The sequence below is a fragment of the Bombina bombina genome, chromosome 6 (genome assembly GCF_027579735.1).
Source record: "Bombina bombina isolate aBomBom1 chromosome 6, aBomBom1.pri, whole genome shotgun sequence".
NCBI classification, from domain to species: domain Eukaryota; kingdom Metazoa; phylum Chordata; class Amphibia; order Anura; family Bombinatoridae; genus Bombina; species Bombina bombina.
The window spans coordinates 617690828-617709361 of record NC_069504.1 but is presented as its reverse complement, the minus strand read 5'-3'; positions in this window follow the sequence as shown (position 1 = coordinate 617709361).

Genomic DNA, 18534 nt, shown 5'->3' with positions numbered 1-18534 from the left:
TATTTTTGATGATTTGTTTCTTATTTTTTGTAATTTAGTGGGGGGGGTTATGTAATTTTAGTTATTTTTAGTAATTTTAGTGTTTAGTTTTTTTTGTAATGTTAGGTTTTAGTGTAAGGCAGGTTAGGTTTTATTTCACAGGTAATTTTGTATTTATTTTAACTAGGTACTTATTTAATAGTTAATAACTATTTACTAACTAGTCTACCTAGTTAAAATAAATACAAACTTACCAGTGAAATAAAAATAAAACCTAAGCTAGCTACAATATAACTATTAGTTATATTGTAGCTAGCTAATGTTTTATTTTACAGGTAAGTATATAGTTTTAAATAGGTATTATTTAGTTAATAATAGTAACTTTAATCTAGCTATATTTTAATTATGTTAAAGTTAGGGGGTGTTAGGGTTAGTGTTAGGTTTAGGGGTTAATGGATTTATTTAGTGGTAGTGATGTGGGAGGAGTTTACGGGTTAATAACTTTAGTATTGTGGCGGCGACATCGGGAGCGACAGATTAGGGGTTAATAACTGTATATAGGTGGCGGCAATGTCGGGAGTGGCAGATTAGGGGTGTTTAGACTCGGGGTTTATGTTAGGGTGTTAGATTTAAACTTAACTTTTTATTTCCCCATAGACATTAATGGGGCTGCGTTACAGAGCTTTTCATTCCACGATCGCAGCTGTTAGGCTTTTTTTTGCCGGCTCTCCCCATCGATGTCTATGGGGAAATCATGCACAAGCACGTCAAAGCAGCACCTGATTTAGGTGCGGTATGGAGCTCAATGCCACCATATCGCAGCGCACGAGCCTGCTTTTTGTTAAACTTGTAATAGCAGCGCTATAGGGAGGTGAAAAAATGCTGCTCTTGTGCGGTCGTTAAAATCCCTATAGCGCTCAAAACTCGTAATCTAGCTGTATTTTTGCAATATTCAACAATCTGTTGATGATCTCTCATGGCACCCAGGGATTGCCTTGAAATGTCACTATATGTAAGGAAACACTAACAAGAACTTCTTGGGACTTGGTTATTCTCTCCTGTTACTATTCATTCTATTAAGAAACAGTTCAGATCAGAGCTTGAGAAAGGGGCAGACAGCCCCGAAATGTTGCTCTAATAAAGGTATTTTCTTTACACTGAGAGTGCTACCTGCTTCACCTTTTGTACTATTCATTCTGTTAGTACCAGATGGCTGTATCTGCCAGTTTATAGCACATGAAGGCCGTTCAGTTGGTTAGCTTCAGCCTTTATGGACTTCTGCCAAAGTTGTCTACTAGTCTGACCGCTGTTTGACTCTGATCTTGCCCACTTCTTCATAATGCCTTGGTTTTGTCTTTTCTTTCATATAATTGGCAAGAGTCCATGAGCTAGTGACGTATGGGATATACGTCACTAGCTCATGGACTCTTGCCAATATAAAAGAAATTTATCAGGTAAGTTCTTACATAAATTATGTTTTTTTGTAGCAAAGCTCATATTCAAAAAATTTTGAGCTATTTTACACTTGACCATATAAAGATTTTTAAACATCAATTCATTGAATACAATAATTGAAATATCAGTTATTAAACAGGGAAGGGTCCAGTTACAAATGCCAAGTTCATTAATATTGCAAAAACATACGGTTAGATTATGAGCTATGCGTTAAGGTGAAAAAGCAGCGTTTAGAGGTCCGCCGCACTCCCGCCTCGCAAACACTATTTAAATATTATTAACCCCTAATCTGCCGTCCATAACATCGCCGCCACCTACCTACATTTATAAACCCCTAATCTGCCACCCCCAACGTCGCCGCCACTATACTAAATGTATTAACCCCTAAACTTAAGTCTAACCCTAACACCCCTAACTTAAATATAATTTAAATAAATTTAAATAAAAATGCTATAATTAGCTAAATTATTCCTATTTAAAACTAAATACTTACCTATAAAATAAACCCTACTCTAGCTACAATATAACTAATAGTTACATTGTATCTAGCTTAGGGTTTATTTTTATTTTACAGCCAAGTTTGTATTTATTTTAACTAGGTAGAATAAGTATTAAATAGTTATTAACTATTTAATAACTACCTAGCTAAAATAATTACAAAAGTACCTGTAAAATAAAACCTTACCTAAGTTACAATAACACCTAACACTACACTATAATTACATAAATTAACTAAATTAAAAAACAATTAAATAAATTAAATTAGCTAAAGTGCAAAAAACCCCCACTAAATTAAAGAAAATAATAAATAAATTACAAGATATTTAAACTAATTACACCTAATCTAATAGCCCTATCAATATAAAAAAGCCCCCCAAAATAAAAAAACCCTAGCCTAAACTAAACTATCAATAGCCCTTAAAAGGGCCTTTTGCGGGGCATTGCCCCAAAGTAATCAGCTCTTTTACCTGTAAAAAAAAAATACAAACAACCCCCCCAACAGTAAAACCCACCACCCACACAACCATCCCCCAAATAAAATACTATCTAAAAAAACCTAAGCTCCCCATTGCCCTGAAAAGGGCATTTGGATGGGCATTGCCCTTAAAAGGGCAGTTAGCTCTATTGCAGGCCCAAACCCTAACTTAAAAATAAACCCACCCTATACACATTTAAAAAAACCTAACACTAACCCCTTGAAGATCGACTTACTGCCGGAAGAAAGAAGATTGAAGATGCCGCTTGATAGAAGACTTCAGTCGGATCATGGACCTCTTCAGTTCCCACTTGGATGAAGACTTCAGCAGGATCATGGACATCTTAAGCCCCCCCGCTTGGGCTTGGATCAAGACATCGGAGGCTCTTCTGGATCGATCGGTGAACCTGGCGTGGTGAAGATAAGGTAGGAAGATCTTCAGGGGCTTAGTATTAGGTTTATTTAAGGGGGGTTTGGGTTAGATTAGGGGTATGTGGGTGGTGGGTTGTAATGTTTGGGGGGGTATTGTATGTTTTTTTTTACAGGCAAAAGAGCTGAATTCTTTGGGGCATGCCCCGCAAAGGGCCCTTTTCAGGGCTGGTAAGGTAAAAGAGCTTTTCTATTTAATTTTAGAATAGGGTAGGGCATTTTTTTATTTTGGGGGTCTTTATTATTTTATTATGGGGCTTATAGTAGGTGTAATTAGTTTAACATTGTTGTAATATTTTTCTAATGTTTGTAAATATTTTTTTATTTTTTGTAACTTAGTTATTTTTTATTTTTTGTACTTTAGTTAGTTTAATTCATTGTATTTATTTCTAGGTATTGTATTTAATTAATTTATTGATAGTGTAGTGTTAAGTTTAATTGTAGATAATTGTAGGTATTTTATTTAATTAATTTATTGATAGTGTAGTGTTAGGTTTAATTGTAACTTAGGTTAGGATTTATTTTACAGGTAATTTTGTAATTATTTTAACTAGGTAACTATTAAATAGTTATTAACTATTTAATAGCTATTGTACCTGGTTAAAATAAATACAAAGTTACCTGTAAAATAAATATTAATCCTAAAATAGCTACAATATAATTATAATTTATATTGTAGCTATATTAGGATTTATTTTACAGGTAAGTATTTAGCTTTAAATAGGAATAATTTATTTAATAAGAGTTAATTTATTTCGTTAGATTTAAATTATATTTAACTTAGGGGGGTGTTAGTGTTAGGGTTAGACTTAGCTTTAGGGGTTAATACATTTATTAGAGTAGCGTTGAAGTCCAGTCGGCAGATTAGGGGTAAATCCGGGCAGATAAGAGGTATCGTACCCATTCAAGCTAATTGACACAATTTGCTACTGTGATTCTTCATATGAATTGATATATGACGAACTTTGCTTCCATTCTAATAACAAGCACACTGAACTGTCATCATTTGAAGGTATCAAAGTTTATTGAAAACATTTAAACCCAGGGTGACAGCATATGAAAGTAACACCTATTGGGATTATTTCTTTTGAAACGAAGTAAAGTTGATTTTACTGTCTCTGTTTGGGAACGTTTAACGCTATTTCAAGTGGTGCTGGGACTTTTTGCTCTGTATTTGAATATTGATTTATTTTAAGCCATTGGTGCAAATCAAAAGCATATGATTGTATAAAGACGTCTGCTTAAAGGGACAGTCTATTTAAAAATTGTTATTGTTTAAAAAGATACGGCTAGATTTAGAGTTTTGTCGGTAACGACCTGCGTAGCTAACGCATGCTTTTTTTTCCCCGCACCTTTTAAATACCGCTGGTATTTAGAGTTCACAGAATGGCTGCGTTTTCAGTGTGTTAGGCTCCAAAAAGGGAGCGTAGAGCATAATTTACCGCCACTTCAACTCTAAATACCAGCATTGCTTACGGACGCGGCCAGCTTCAAAAACGTGCTCGTGCACGATTCCCCCATAGGAAACAATGGGGCTGTTTGAGCTGAAAAAAAACACCTGCAAAAAAGCAGCGTTAAGCTCCTAACGCAGCCCCATTGTTTCCTAGGGGGAAACACTTCCTACGTCTGCACCTAACACCCTAACATGTACCCCGAGTCTAAACACCCCTAACCTTACACTTATTAACCCCTAATCTGCCGCCCCCGCTATCGCTGACCCCTGCATATTATTATTAACCCCTAATCTGCCGCTCCGTACACCGCCGCAACCTACGTTATCCCTATGTACCCCTAATCTGCTGCCCCTAACACCGCCGACCCCTATATTATATTTATTAACCCCTAATCTGCTGCCCCCAACGTCGCCTCCACCTACCTACAATAATTAACCCCTAATCTGCCGACCGGACTTCACCGCTACTCTAATAAATGTATTAACCCCTAAAGCTAAGTCTAACCCTAAAACTAACACCCCCCTAAGTTAAATATAATTTAAATCTAACAAAATAAATTAACTCTTATTAAATAAATTATTCCTATTTAAAGCTAAATACTTACCTGTAAAATAAATCCTAATATAGCTACAATATAAATTATAATTATATTGTAGCTATTTTAGGATTAATATTTATTTTACAGGCAACTTTGCATTTATTTTAACCAGGCACAATAGCTATTAAATAGTTAATAACTATTTAATAGTTACCTAGTTAAAATAATTACAAAATTACCTGTAAAATAAATCCTAACCTAAGTTACAATTAAACCTAACACTACACTATCAATAAATTAATTAAATAAAATACCTACAATTATCAACAATTAAACCTAACACTACACTATCAATAAATTAATTAAATACAATACCTACAAATAAATACAATGAAATAAACTAACTAAAGTACAAAAAATAAAAAAGAACTAAGCTACAAAAAATAAAAAAATATTTACAAACATTAGAAAAATATTACAACAATGTTAAACTAATTACACCTACTCTAAGCCCCCTAATAAAATAAGAAAGACCCCCAAAATAAAAAAATGCCCTACCCTATTCTAAAATTAAAATAGAAAAGCTCTTTTACCTTACCAGCCCTGAAAAGGGCCCTTTGCGGGGCATGCCCCAAAGAATTCAGCTCTTTTGCCTGTAAAAAAAAACATACAATACCCCCCCCAACATTACAACCCACCACCCACATACCCCTAATCTAACCCAAACCCCCCTTAAATAAACCTAACACTAAGCCCCTGAAGATCTTCCTACCTTATCTTCACAACGCCGGGTTCACCGATCGATCCAGAAGAGCCTCCGATGTCTTGATCCAAGCCCAAGCGGGGGGCTGAAGATGTCCATGATCCGGCTGAAGTCTTCATCCAAGCGGAAGCTGAAGAGGTCCATGATCCGACTGAAGTCTTCTATCAAGCGGCATCTTCAATCTTCTTTCTTCCGGATCCATGTAGTTCATCCCGCCGACGCGGAACATCCATCTTCACCGACGACTTCCCGACGAATGACGGTTCCTTTAAGGGACGTCATCCAAGATTTGTTAGGTGTTATTGTAACTTAGGTTAGGTTTTATTTTACAGGTACTTTTGTATTTATTTTAGCTAGGTAGTTATTAAAAATTTAATAACTATTTAATAACTATTCTACCTAGTTAAAATAAATACAAACTTGCCTGTAAAATAAAAATAAACCCTAAACTATATACAATGTAACTATTAGTTATATTGTAGCTAGCTTAGGGTTTATTTTATAGGTAAGTATTTAGTTTTAAATAGGAATAATTTAGCTAATTATAGTAATTTTATTTAGATTTATTTTAATTATATTTAAGTTAGGGGTTGTTAGGCTTAGGGTTAGACTTAGGTTTAGGGGTTAATACATTTAGTATAGTGGCGGCAACATTGGGGGCGGCAGTTAGGGGTTAATAAATGTAGGTAGGTTGCGCCGATGTTAGGGATGGCAGATTAGGGGTTAAAAATATTTGACTAATGTTTGCGAGGCGTTTAATATATTTATTATAGTGGCGGCAATGTTGGGGCGGCAGATTAGGGGTTAATAAGTGTAGGTAGTTGGCGGCGACATTGTGGGCGGGAGAATAGGGGTTAATAAATATAATGTAGGTGTTGGCGATGTTGGGGGCAGCAGATTAGGGGTTAATAAGTATAATGTAGGTGGCGGCGGTGTCCGGAGCGGCAGATTAGGGGTTAATAAATATAATGTAGGTGTAGGCGATGTTGGGGGCGACAGATTAGGGGTTAATAAGTGTAAGATTAGGGTTGTTTAGACTCGGGGTTCATGTTAGGGTGTTAGGTTTAGACATAAATTTTATTTCCCCAAATGAATCAATGGGGCTGCGGTACTGAGTTTTACGCTGCTTTTTGGCAGGTGTTAGACTTTTTCTCAGTCGGCTCTCCCCGTTGATTCCTATGGGGAAATCATGCACGAGCACGTACATCCAGCTCACCTCTGACTTAAGCAGCGCTGGTATTGGAGTGCGGTAATGAGCAAAATTTTGCTCAACGCTCACTTCTTGCCTTTTAACACCGGGTTTGTAAAAACCTGTAATACCAGCGCTGCAGGTAAGTGAGCAGTGAGTGAAAACTGCTCGTTAGCACCGCACAGCTCAAAACGAAAAACTCGTAATCTAGCCGATAGTGCTGATTTAGTGAAATGAAGTAAAAGGAAAGCACATTTCACAAGGACAGTTAACATGGCGGATTAAAGAATTTAAGTTAATTTTGAAGGCAGTTAAATGAAAGAGAAAGATCAGTATTTAAGGGGTGGATATACGTCAAGAAAGAGCATCTTTAAAACATGAGAGGCTTTTCTGATTTAGGATATGTGTCACAGGAAAGGAAGAGTAAATCAATCAATATTGAAGTAAAACTATAAGAGAAAGATGGAATAAGCTGTCAACAAAAGAGAAGGCAGGTGATTTATTTTAAGCGTAAAAACAGAGCACCAGGCACTGGTAGTGGTTTCAATAAAATTTTGCTTTTATTCTGCTTGTAGGCAGTTTTGCAACAATAGCAATAAAACAAGTTCATTTAGTAAACACACAGCATGGTAAGACACAGGCAGTGTCCCAGTTTACGCGTTTCGGCTATCGCCGTAATCATAGCTATTATGATTCTGGTGATAGCCGAAACGCGTAAGCTGGGACACTGCCTGTGTCTTACCATGCTGTGTGTTTACTAAATTAACTTGTTTTATTGCTATTGTTGCAAAACTGCCTACAAGCAGAATAAAAGCTAAATTTTATTGAAACCACTACCAGTGCCTGGTGCTCCGTTTTTACGCAACATTCGATATATGTAATTGGGAATAGTGAGCACAGACACTATTGTGGGGCCAGACCAGAGAACAGAAACTTCGTTTACCTACCTTCAAACAGGAGACACAGAGAAACAGGTGCAAGAGGAAAGAGGAGTGAGACACAACGCACGGAGGCAAGGAGTGACGTCATCAGCTGTAGCCCGTGGACAAAGAGAGTGAGCGAGCGGAGAGTGGAAGACGCTGTGATCCAGGAGCACAGAGAGGTGAGATTGTGTGGATCGGCTTCCAGATAGCTCCCGCAATCAGAATCCGGGCAGATAAGAGGTATCGTACCCATTCAAGCTAATTGACACAATTTGCTACTGTGATTCTTCATATGAATTGATATATGACGAACTTTGCTTCCATTCTAATAACAAGCACACTGAACTGTCATCATTTGAAGGTATCAAAGTTTATTGAAAACATTTAAACCCAGGGTGACAGCATATGAAAGTAACACCTATTGGGATTATTTCTTTTGAAACGAAGTAAAGTTGATTTTACTGTCTCTGTTTGGGAATGTTTAACGCTATTTCAAGTGGTGCTGGGACTTTTTGCTCTGTATTTGAATATTGATTTATTTTAAGCCATTGGTGCAAATCAAAAGCATATGATTGTATAAAGACGTCTGCTTAAAGGGACAGTCTATTTAAAAATTGTTATTGTTTAAAAAGATACGGCTAGATTTAGAGTTTTGTCGGTAACGACCCGCGTAGCTAACGCATGCTTTTTTTTCCCCGCACCTTTTAAATACTGCTGGTATTTAGAGTTCACAGAATGGCTGCGTTTTCAGTGCGTTAGGCTCCAAAAAGGGAGCGTAGAGCATAATTTACCGCCACTTCAACTCTAAATACCAGCATTGCTTACGGACGCGGCCAGCTTCAAAAACGTGCTCGTGCACGATTCCCCCATAGGAAAAAATGGGGCTGTTTGAGCTGAAAAAAAACCTAACACCTGCAAAAAAGCAGCGTTAAGCTCCTAACGCAGCCCCATTGTTTCCTATGGGGAAACACTTCCTACGTCTGCACCTAACACCCTAACATGTACCCCGAGTCTAAACACCCCTAACCTTACACTTATTGACCCCTAATCTGCCGCACCCGCTATCGCTGACCCCTGCATATTATTATTAACCCCTAATCTGCTGCTCCGTACACCGCCGCAACCTACGTTATCCCTATATACCCCTAATCTGCTTCCCCTAACACCGCCGACCCCTATATTATATTTATTAACCCCTAATCTGCCGCCCCCAACGTCGCCTCCACCTACCTACAATAATTAACCCCTAATCTGCCGACCGGACTTCCCTGCTACTCTAATAAATGTATTAACCCCTAAAGCTAAGTCTAACCCTAACACTAACACCCCCCTAAGTTAAATATAATTTAAATCTAACGAAATAAATTAACTCTTATTAAATAAATTATTCCTATTTAAAGCTAAATACTTACCTGTAAAATAAATCCTAATATAGCTACAATATAAATTATAATTATATTGTAGCTATTTTAGGATTAATATTTATTTTACAGGCAACTTTGTATTTATTTTAACCAGGTACAATAGCTATTAAATAGTTAATAACTATTTAATAGTTACCTAGTTAAAATAATTACAAAATTACCTGTAAAATAAATCCTAACCTAAGTTACAATTAAACCTAACACTACACTATCAATAAATTAATTAAATAAAATACCTACAATTATCTACAATTAAACCTAACATTACACTATCAATAAATTAATTAAATACAATACCTACAAATAAATACAATGAAATAAACTAACTAAAGTACAAAAAATAAAAAAATATTTACAAACATTAGACAAATATTACAACAATGTTAAACTAATTACACCTACTCTAAGCCCCCTAATAAAATAAGAAAGACCCCCAAAATAAAAACATGCCCTACCCTATTCTAAAATTAAAATAGAAAAGCTCTTTTACCTTACCAGCCCTGAAAAGGGCCCTTTGCGGGGCATGCCCCAAAGAATTCAGCTCTTTTGCCTGTAAAAAAAAACATACAATACCCCCCCCAACATTACAACCCACCACCCACATACCCCTAATCTAACCCAAACCCCCCTTAAATAAACCTAACACTAAGCCCGGTTCACCGATCGATCCAGAAGAGCTTCCGATGTCTTGATCCAAGCCCAAGCGGGGGGATGAAGATGTCCATGATCCGGCTGAAGTCTTCATCCAAGCGGGAGCTGAAGAGGTCCATGATCCGACTGAAGTCTTCTATCAAGCGGCATCTTCAATCTTCTTTCTTCCGGATCCATGTAGTTCATCCCGCCGACGCGGAAGATCCATCTTCACCGACGACTTCCCGACGAATGATGGTTCCTTTAAGGGACGTCATCCAAGATGGCGTCCCTCAAATTCCGATTGGCTGATAGGATTCTATCAGCCAATCAGAATTAAGGTAGGAAAATTCTGATTGGCTGATGGAATCAGCCAATCAGATTGAGCTTGCATTCTATTGGCTGTTCCGATCAGCCAAGAGAATGCAAGCTCAATCTGATTGGCTGATTGGATAAACCAATCAGATTGAACTTGAATCTGATTGGCTGATTCCATCAGCCAATTAGAATTTTCCTACCTTAATTCCGATTGGCTGATAGAATCCTATCAGCCAATCGGAATTTGAGGGACGCCATCTTGGATGACGTCCCTTAAAGGAACCGTCATTCGTCGGGAAGTCGTCGGTGAAGATGGATGTTCCGCGTTGGCGGGATGAACTACATGGATCCGGAAGAAAGAAGATTGAAGATGCCGCTTGATAGAAGAATTCAGTCAGATCATGGACCTCTTCAGCTCCCGCTTGGATGAAGATTTCAGCCGGATCATGGACATCTTCAGCCCCCCGCTTGGGCTTGGATCAAGACATCGGAGGCTCTTCTGGATCGATCGGTGAACCCGGCGTGGTGAAGATAAAGTAGGAAGATCTTCAGGGGCTTAGTGTTAGGTTTATTTAAGGGGGGTTTGGGTTAGATTAGGGGTATGTGGGTGGTGGGTTGTAATGTTGGGGGGGGTATTGTATGTTTTTTTTTACAGGCAAAAGAGCTGAATTCTTTGGAGCATGCCCCGCAAAGGGCCCTTTTCAGGGCTGGTAAGGTAAAATAGCTTTTCTATTTTAATTTTAGAATAGGGTAGGGCATTTTTTTTACTTTGGGGGTCTTTCTTATTTTATTAGGGGGCTTAGAGTAGGTGTAATTAGTTTAACATTGTTGTAATATTTTTCTAATGTTTGTAAATATTTTTTTATTTTTTGTAACTTAGTTCTTTTTTATTTTTTGTACTTTAGTTAGTTTATTTCATTGTATTTATTTGTAGGTATTGTATTTAATTCATTTATTGATAGTGTAGTGTTAGGTTTAATTGTAGATAATTGTAGATATTTTATTTAATTAATTTATTGATAGTTTAGTGTTAGGTTTAATTGTAGATAATTGTAGATATTTTATTTAATTAATTTATTGATAGTTTAGTGTTAGGTTTAATTGTATCTTAGGTTAGGATTTATTTTACAGGTAATTTTGTAATTATTTTAACTAGGTAACTATTAAATAGTTATTAACTATTTAATATCTATTGTACCTGGTTAAAATAAATACAAAGTTGCCTGTAAAATAAATATTAATCCTAAAATAGCTACAATATAATTATAATTTATATTGTAGCTATATTAGGATTTATTTTACAGGTAAGTATTTAGCTTTAAATAGGAATAATTTATTTAATAAGAGTTAATTTATTTCGTTAGATTTAAATTATATTTAACTTAAGGGGGTGTTAGTGTTAGGGTTAGACTTAGCTTTAGAGGTTAATACATTTATTAGAGTAGCGGGGAAGTCCGGTCGGCAGATTAGGGGTTAATTATTGTAGGTAGGTGGAGGCGACGTTGGGGGCGGCAGATTAGGGGTTAATAAATATAATATAGGGGTCGGCGGTGTTAGGGGCAGCAGATTAGGGGTACATAGGGATAACGTAGGTGGCGGCGGTGTGCAGTCGGCAGATTAGGGGTTAAAAATTTTTAATAGAGTAGCGGCGATGTGGGGGGGCCTCGGTTTAGGGGTACATAGGTAGTTTATGGGTGTTAGTGTACTTTAGAGCACAGTAGTTAAGAGCTTAATGAACCGGCATTAGTTCAGAAAGCTCTTAACTACTGACTTTTTTCTGCGGCTGGAGTTCTGTCGTTAGATTTCTAACGCTCACTTCAGCCACGACTGTAAATACCGGCATTAGAAAGATCCCATTGAAAAGATAGGATACGCAAATGGCGTAGGGGGATCTGCGGTATGGAAAAGTTGCGGCTGCAAAGTGAGCGTTAGACCCTTTCCTGACTGACTCTAAATACCAGCAGTAGCCCAAAACCAGCGTTAGGAGCTGGTTTTGACGGCTAATGCCAAACTCTAAATCTAGCCGATAGATAATACCTTTATTACCCATTCCCCAGTTTTGCATAACCAACACTGTTACCAACACTGTTACATTAATATTCTTTTTACCTCTATGATTACATTGTATCTAAGCCTCTGCAGACTGCCTTCTTATTTCAGTGCTTTTTACAATCTTGCATTTTAGCCGATCGGTGTTGGTTTTTGCATAACTCCACAGGAGTGAGCACAGTGTTATCTATATAGCACATGTGACCTATTACTGTCTAGCTGTTGTGCAAGACTTAAAAAGCACTGAGATAAGGGGCAGCCTTTTGGGGCTTAGAAACAGCCAAACTAAGAGGTTATAAAGTATATTAATATAACAATGTTGGTTATGCAAAGCTGAAGAATGGGTAGTAAAGGCATTATCTATCTTTTTAAACAATAAAAACAATTAAGTAGACTGACCCTTTAAGTTAGATTTCTAGTTTGAAATCTGAAAGTTACCTGAAGAAATGTGATTACTGATATGTTAATATAGACAGTGTTTTCAGATCCATTTATGGTTACACTGTCCCATCATCTCACAAGACCCAAGTGAATTAATCATGAGCATACTAGACTGATTTGTATACTAATGCACCAAGTACAAATGTATACAGTACTTATTTAGTGGACTACTGAATAGACAGTCAACACTAGAGATGTTATAGAAGGATTGTAAGCAGCTGAGATTATAGATCCAAATTATTGTATCAACACAAAATAAAACATTGATTATGACTATAAATACCTACTATAAACTGTTATATAACCCCAAGCTACTGAAGAATGAAGGTTCCTTTAAGGGACGTCATCCAAGATGGCGTCCCTTGAATTCCGATTGGCTGATAGAATTCTATCTGCCAATCGGAATTAAAGTTGAAAAAATCCTATTGGCTGATGCAATCAGCCAATAGGATTGAGCTCACATTCTATAGAATGCAAGCTCAATCCTACTGGCTGATTGCATCAGCCAATAGGATATTTTCAACTTTAATTCCGATTGGCTGATAGAATTCAATGGACGCCATCTTGGATGATGTCCCTTAAAGGAACCTTCATTTTTCAGTAGCCATCGACAGAAGAGGATGCTCCGCGCCAGATGTCTTGAAGATGCCGTCTGGATGAAGACTTCTGCCCGCCTGGAGGACCACTTCTTGCCGCTTGGATGAAGACTTCTCCCGGCTTAGTTGAGGACTTCTGCCCACTTGGATAAAGACTTCTCCCGGCTTAGTTGAGGACTTCTGCCCACTTGGATGAAGACTTCTCCCGGCTTGATGAGGATGGATGTCCGGTCTTCAAAAACCATAAGTGGATCTTCAGGGGTTAATGTTAGTTTTTTATAAGGGTTTATTGGGTGGGTTTTATTTTTAGATTAGGGTTTGGGCAATGGAAAAGAGCTAAATGCCCTTTTAAGGGCAATGTCCATCCAAATGCCCTTTTCAGGGCAATGGGGAGCTTAGGTTTTTTTAGATAGTTATTTTATTTGGGGGGTTGGTTGTGGGGATGGTGGATTTTACTGTTGGGGGGTGTTTGTATTTTATTTACAGGTAAAAGAGATGAATTCTTTGGGGCAATGCCCCACAAAAGGCCCTTTTAAGGGCCATTTGTAGTTTATTATAGGCTAGGTTTTTTTTTATTTTGATAGGGCTATTTGATTAGGTGTAAATTTTCTTTTTGATAATTTGTTTCTTATTTTTCGTAATTTAGGGTTTGTTTTTTGTAATTTTTTTATTTTTTTTTAATGTTAGGTGTTAGTGTAACTTAGGTTAAGTTTTATTTTACAGGTAAATTTGTATTTATTTTAACTAGGTAGTTAGTAAATAGTTAATAACTATTTACTAACTAGTCTACCTAGTTAAAATAAATACAAACTTGCCTGTGAAATAATTAGGGATGGGCGAATGTGTTTATATCCGAATTCGAATGTTAGAACGAATGTTATTGTAGAAATTCGATTTACATAATAGAATGTTGATAAGAACGAATATTCTTAAAAATTCGATTTTCGAATGTTATTTACAGTTTTCGAATGTCACATTCGAATTGGAATGTCATATTTGAATTTGAATGTTACATTCGAATATCACATTCGAATTTGAATATTACATTTATTAAACACAATTGTAGACTAGAAACACTATTTCGAATGTCACATACGAATCGAATATCACATTCGAATCGAATGTCACATTCGAATTCGAATATTACATTTATAAAACACAGTATTAAACTAGAAATACTATTTGGAATTCGAATGTCACATTCAAATCGAATATCACATTCGAATCAAATATCACATTTAAAACACAGTATTAGACTAGAAATATTATTTCAAATTCGAATGTGACATTCAAATTCGAATGTAGCATTCGAATTTGAATATTACATTTATTAAACACAGTTGTAGACTAGAAATACTATTTCAAATTTGAATGTCACATTCGAATTCGAATGTCACATTCGAATTCGAATATTACATTTCGAAATTGAATGAATACATAGCTAAACATTCTATTATTCGAACAAATATTTTCGAATTTTATTGAAAAATTCGAAAACAAAAATTCGAAAATAGAATGTTAGAATGTTATATAAACATTCGAAATTTGATTCGAACGAACAAATGTATCAAAATTTGTTTTAAATTTCGAATTTTTAGAAACATTCGCCCATCCCTAGAAATAATATATAATATATTGTAGCTAGCTTAGGGTTTATTTTACAGTTAAGTATTTCGTTTTAAATAGGAATTATTTAGTTAATGATAGTATTTTTTATTTAGATTTATTATAATTATATTAAAGTTAGGGGTGTTAGGGTTAGACTTAGGGTTAGGTTTAGGGGTTAATAACTTTAGTATAGTGGCGGCGACATTGGGGGCAGCAGATTAGGGGTTAATAAGTGTAGGTAGGTAGCGACGACATCGGGGGCGGCAGATTAGGGGTTAATAAGTGTAATAACCAAATAGCGAAGCCAAAGCTTCAAGATAGAGAAAGTGCGCTAACAAGCTGAAAGTATACACACCATATAAGGAATTGAAGTGAAAATTTAATAAACATATAGAATAAGATACACAAATATATACACTAAAAATAGGGACGTCTCCCTGTAATGTAAATACAACTGGGAAAAAATCCTAATGAAAAAACAGGTTAAAACCTATAAATGATGGATAATGCAGATACTAATTGATAATCTATGACATAAAAAAGATATAGCATAAAAATGATAATTAAAAGATATGGCATAACAGTGATATCATAAAATAAAATAAAACTTAAAAGACAAGCACCAAGTTCATATGTATCAAGTGTGCAAACCTCTGCACATGTGAGTCGGCGTCTGACGTCACAGGCTTCTCATCGGATCCTCTCAGGGTGTTACTCGCTGCTCCAGCAGCGTAAAGGAAAAGCAGCTGATTGCTGAGGAGCCGATGAGAAGCCTGTGACGTCAGACGCCGACTCACATGTGCAGAGGTTTGCACACTTCTATCTCCAGGAACGGCAGTTACTGCAGCCGCGGTCCAAGCCTTGACCGAAGGATTTCTTCTCCTCGGTAACACCCTCTGAACACTCTCTTGACTTACGGTACAGTAAACTGTATCTATTTGTGGTACAAGCCGTTATTTTCTTTCCACTGTTCCAATATCGATATTCATTTGCATACGGCCACCTGCACTGTGTTGATACATATGAACTTGGTGCTTGTCTTTTAAGTTTTATTTTATTTTATGATATCACTGTTATGCCATATCTTTTAATTATCATTTTTATGCTATATCTTTTTTATGTCATAGATTATCAATTAGTATCTGCATTATCCATCATTTATAGGTTTTAACCTGTTTTTTCATTAGGATTTTTTCCCAGTTGTATTTACATTACAGGGAGACGTCCCTATTTTTAGTGTATATATTTGTGTATCTTATTCTATATGTTTATTAAATTTTCACTTCAATTCCTTATATGGTGTGTATACTTTCAGCTTGTTAGCGCACTTTCTCTATCTTGAAGCTTTGGCTTTGCTATTTGGTTATTAACTTGTATTTGATACATACAGAGATTGTATCTTTAGAGTAGTGTTTAGCAATACATTCCTTTAGCGCGCACTAATCCACCCAATTTGATTTGTTAATAAGTGTAATGTAGGTACAGTAGCGACGACATTGGGGCAGCATATTAGGGGTTAATAAGTGTAGGTAGGTGTCGGCAATGTCGGGGGCAGAAGATTAGGGGTTAATAAGTATAATGTAGGTGTCGGCGATGTTGGGGCGGCAGATTAGAGGTGTTTAGCCTCAGGGATTTAGATTAGGATGTTAGGTTTAAACATAAATTTTCTTTCCCCATAAAAATCAATGGGGCTGCGTACAGAGCTTTACACTCCTTTATTGCAGGTTTTAGGCTTTTTTTTAGCCAGCTCTCCCCATCGATGTCTATGGGGAAATCGTGCACGAGCACGTAAAACCAGGTTTAAAGCAGCACTGGTATTTGTGTGTGTTATGGAGCTCAATGCCGCCATATTGCCTGCTAACACCGGGTTTTTGCAAACCTGTAATAGCAGCGCCATAGGGAGGTAAGCAGTGGAAATTACTTGCAAACTATTACTGAATCGCTCATAACGCAAAACTCGTAATCTGGCCGATTTGTGAATGTGATGAACAAGGCTTATAAAACCTGTGCTTTAACCTTGACATGACCTAAATATATTCATGATTACATATAGGTATATATATATATATACAGTATATATATATATATATATATATATATATACACACAGATATATTGTATATTGGAATATCTATTGATAAATACTTAGAACATATTCTGCTATGTACAGAACATCATAAATATGGTTACATGTTTTCATCTACTGAAGTGCAAATAGCTCCAAAGCACTTACATCTATGTCTATATGTGTGTACATATGTATTTATATATATATGTGTATATATGTCTGTTCACAACCTGATGCAAACAGCCACGATAAACCCCTTATCGCTCGAGCATAACTGTAAACACGCCATTCATAATCTGGCCCTAAATAGGAATTTTATATTTTAAATGGACAGTCAACGCCAGAATTGTTGTTGTTTTAAAAGATAGGCAATCCCTTAATTACCAATTTCCCAGTTTTGCATAACCAACACAGTTATAATTATACAAGGTTTACCTCTGTAATTACCTTGTAGCTAAGCCTCAGCAGACTGCCCCCTTATTTCAGTTCTTTGACAGACTTGCATTTTAGCCAATCAGAGCTGACTCCATGGTAAATTACTGTGCATGAGCTCAATGTTATCTATATGAAACACATGAACTAATGCCCTCTAGTGGTGAAAAACTATCAAAATGCATTTAGATTAGAGGCGGCCTTTAAGGTCTAAGAAATTAGCATATGAACCTCCTAGGTTTAGCTTTCAACTAAGAATACCAAGAGAACAAATTTGGTGATAAAAGTAAATTGGAAAGTTGTTTAAAATTACATGCCCTATTTTTTTTTTTTGGACTTCACTGTCCCTTAAAGTGAATTTATGCCTGTATTTTTTTTTTAAGTTAAACAAGGTGTCACCACAATTAACTCACCAACTGCCACAGTCCATAAAGAATGAAGATTTGCATGGTAATAAGGATGCCACATCAAACATGTCCGAGTTAAAAATGCTTCAGGGTGTTCATGGAAGAACATGAAAAGTGCTGTCTAGTAGCAATATTAATGTGCTGCCCAGAGGTCCAATGCATGTTCCTCCCTGCACACACTGCAGCATGTGTATCTCCGAACTGTACAGGAGACATGGCTGAGGTGGCAACCCTAGATATGAAGCCCATCAGTTTTACAAGCCTATAAATTAACATTATTATTATTTTGAAGTTCAACCACCTCCCCCTTTTTTATTCTCAGTGAAACAGTAACATCTGCAATGACATGAATTCCATTCTCATGGACCAAGGACTTCCATTATATAAACTACTAAATGCATTTCATGTGATGATCTGTTTTCATTTAGCTAATTTGATCATTTGAGAAAGTATATGAATAAGTGCAATATGGTTGATAGGGAAAAGTGCCTGCAGAGATTTGAAGAATGTCTGGAAGATAGTGAAACAAGTTTAAACTATCCATTAGTCCTGAACTTTATTTCAGATCGTCCATAGATCAGGAACACCTTGTCCTATATTTATATGATTAAAGGCACTTCTGCTTGAAATATTGTTGCAGTGATCTGATGCCAAGTCTTTGAAAAAAAGGTCTGTTTTCACCTGTAAGTGTTGTTTTGTGATTTGTTAAAAGCATGCCCATTTTACTTTGCTGTTTTTCCTATTACATTTTAAGATATGTTATTTAGCCTGCAGCATAAGTTTCAGTCTAAGTAATCAAATCTTCCTTTATTATAACATAGCACAGAAAATTTTGGCTAGATTACGAGTGGAGCG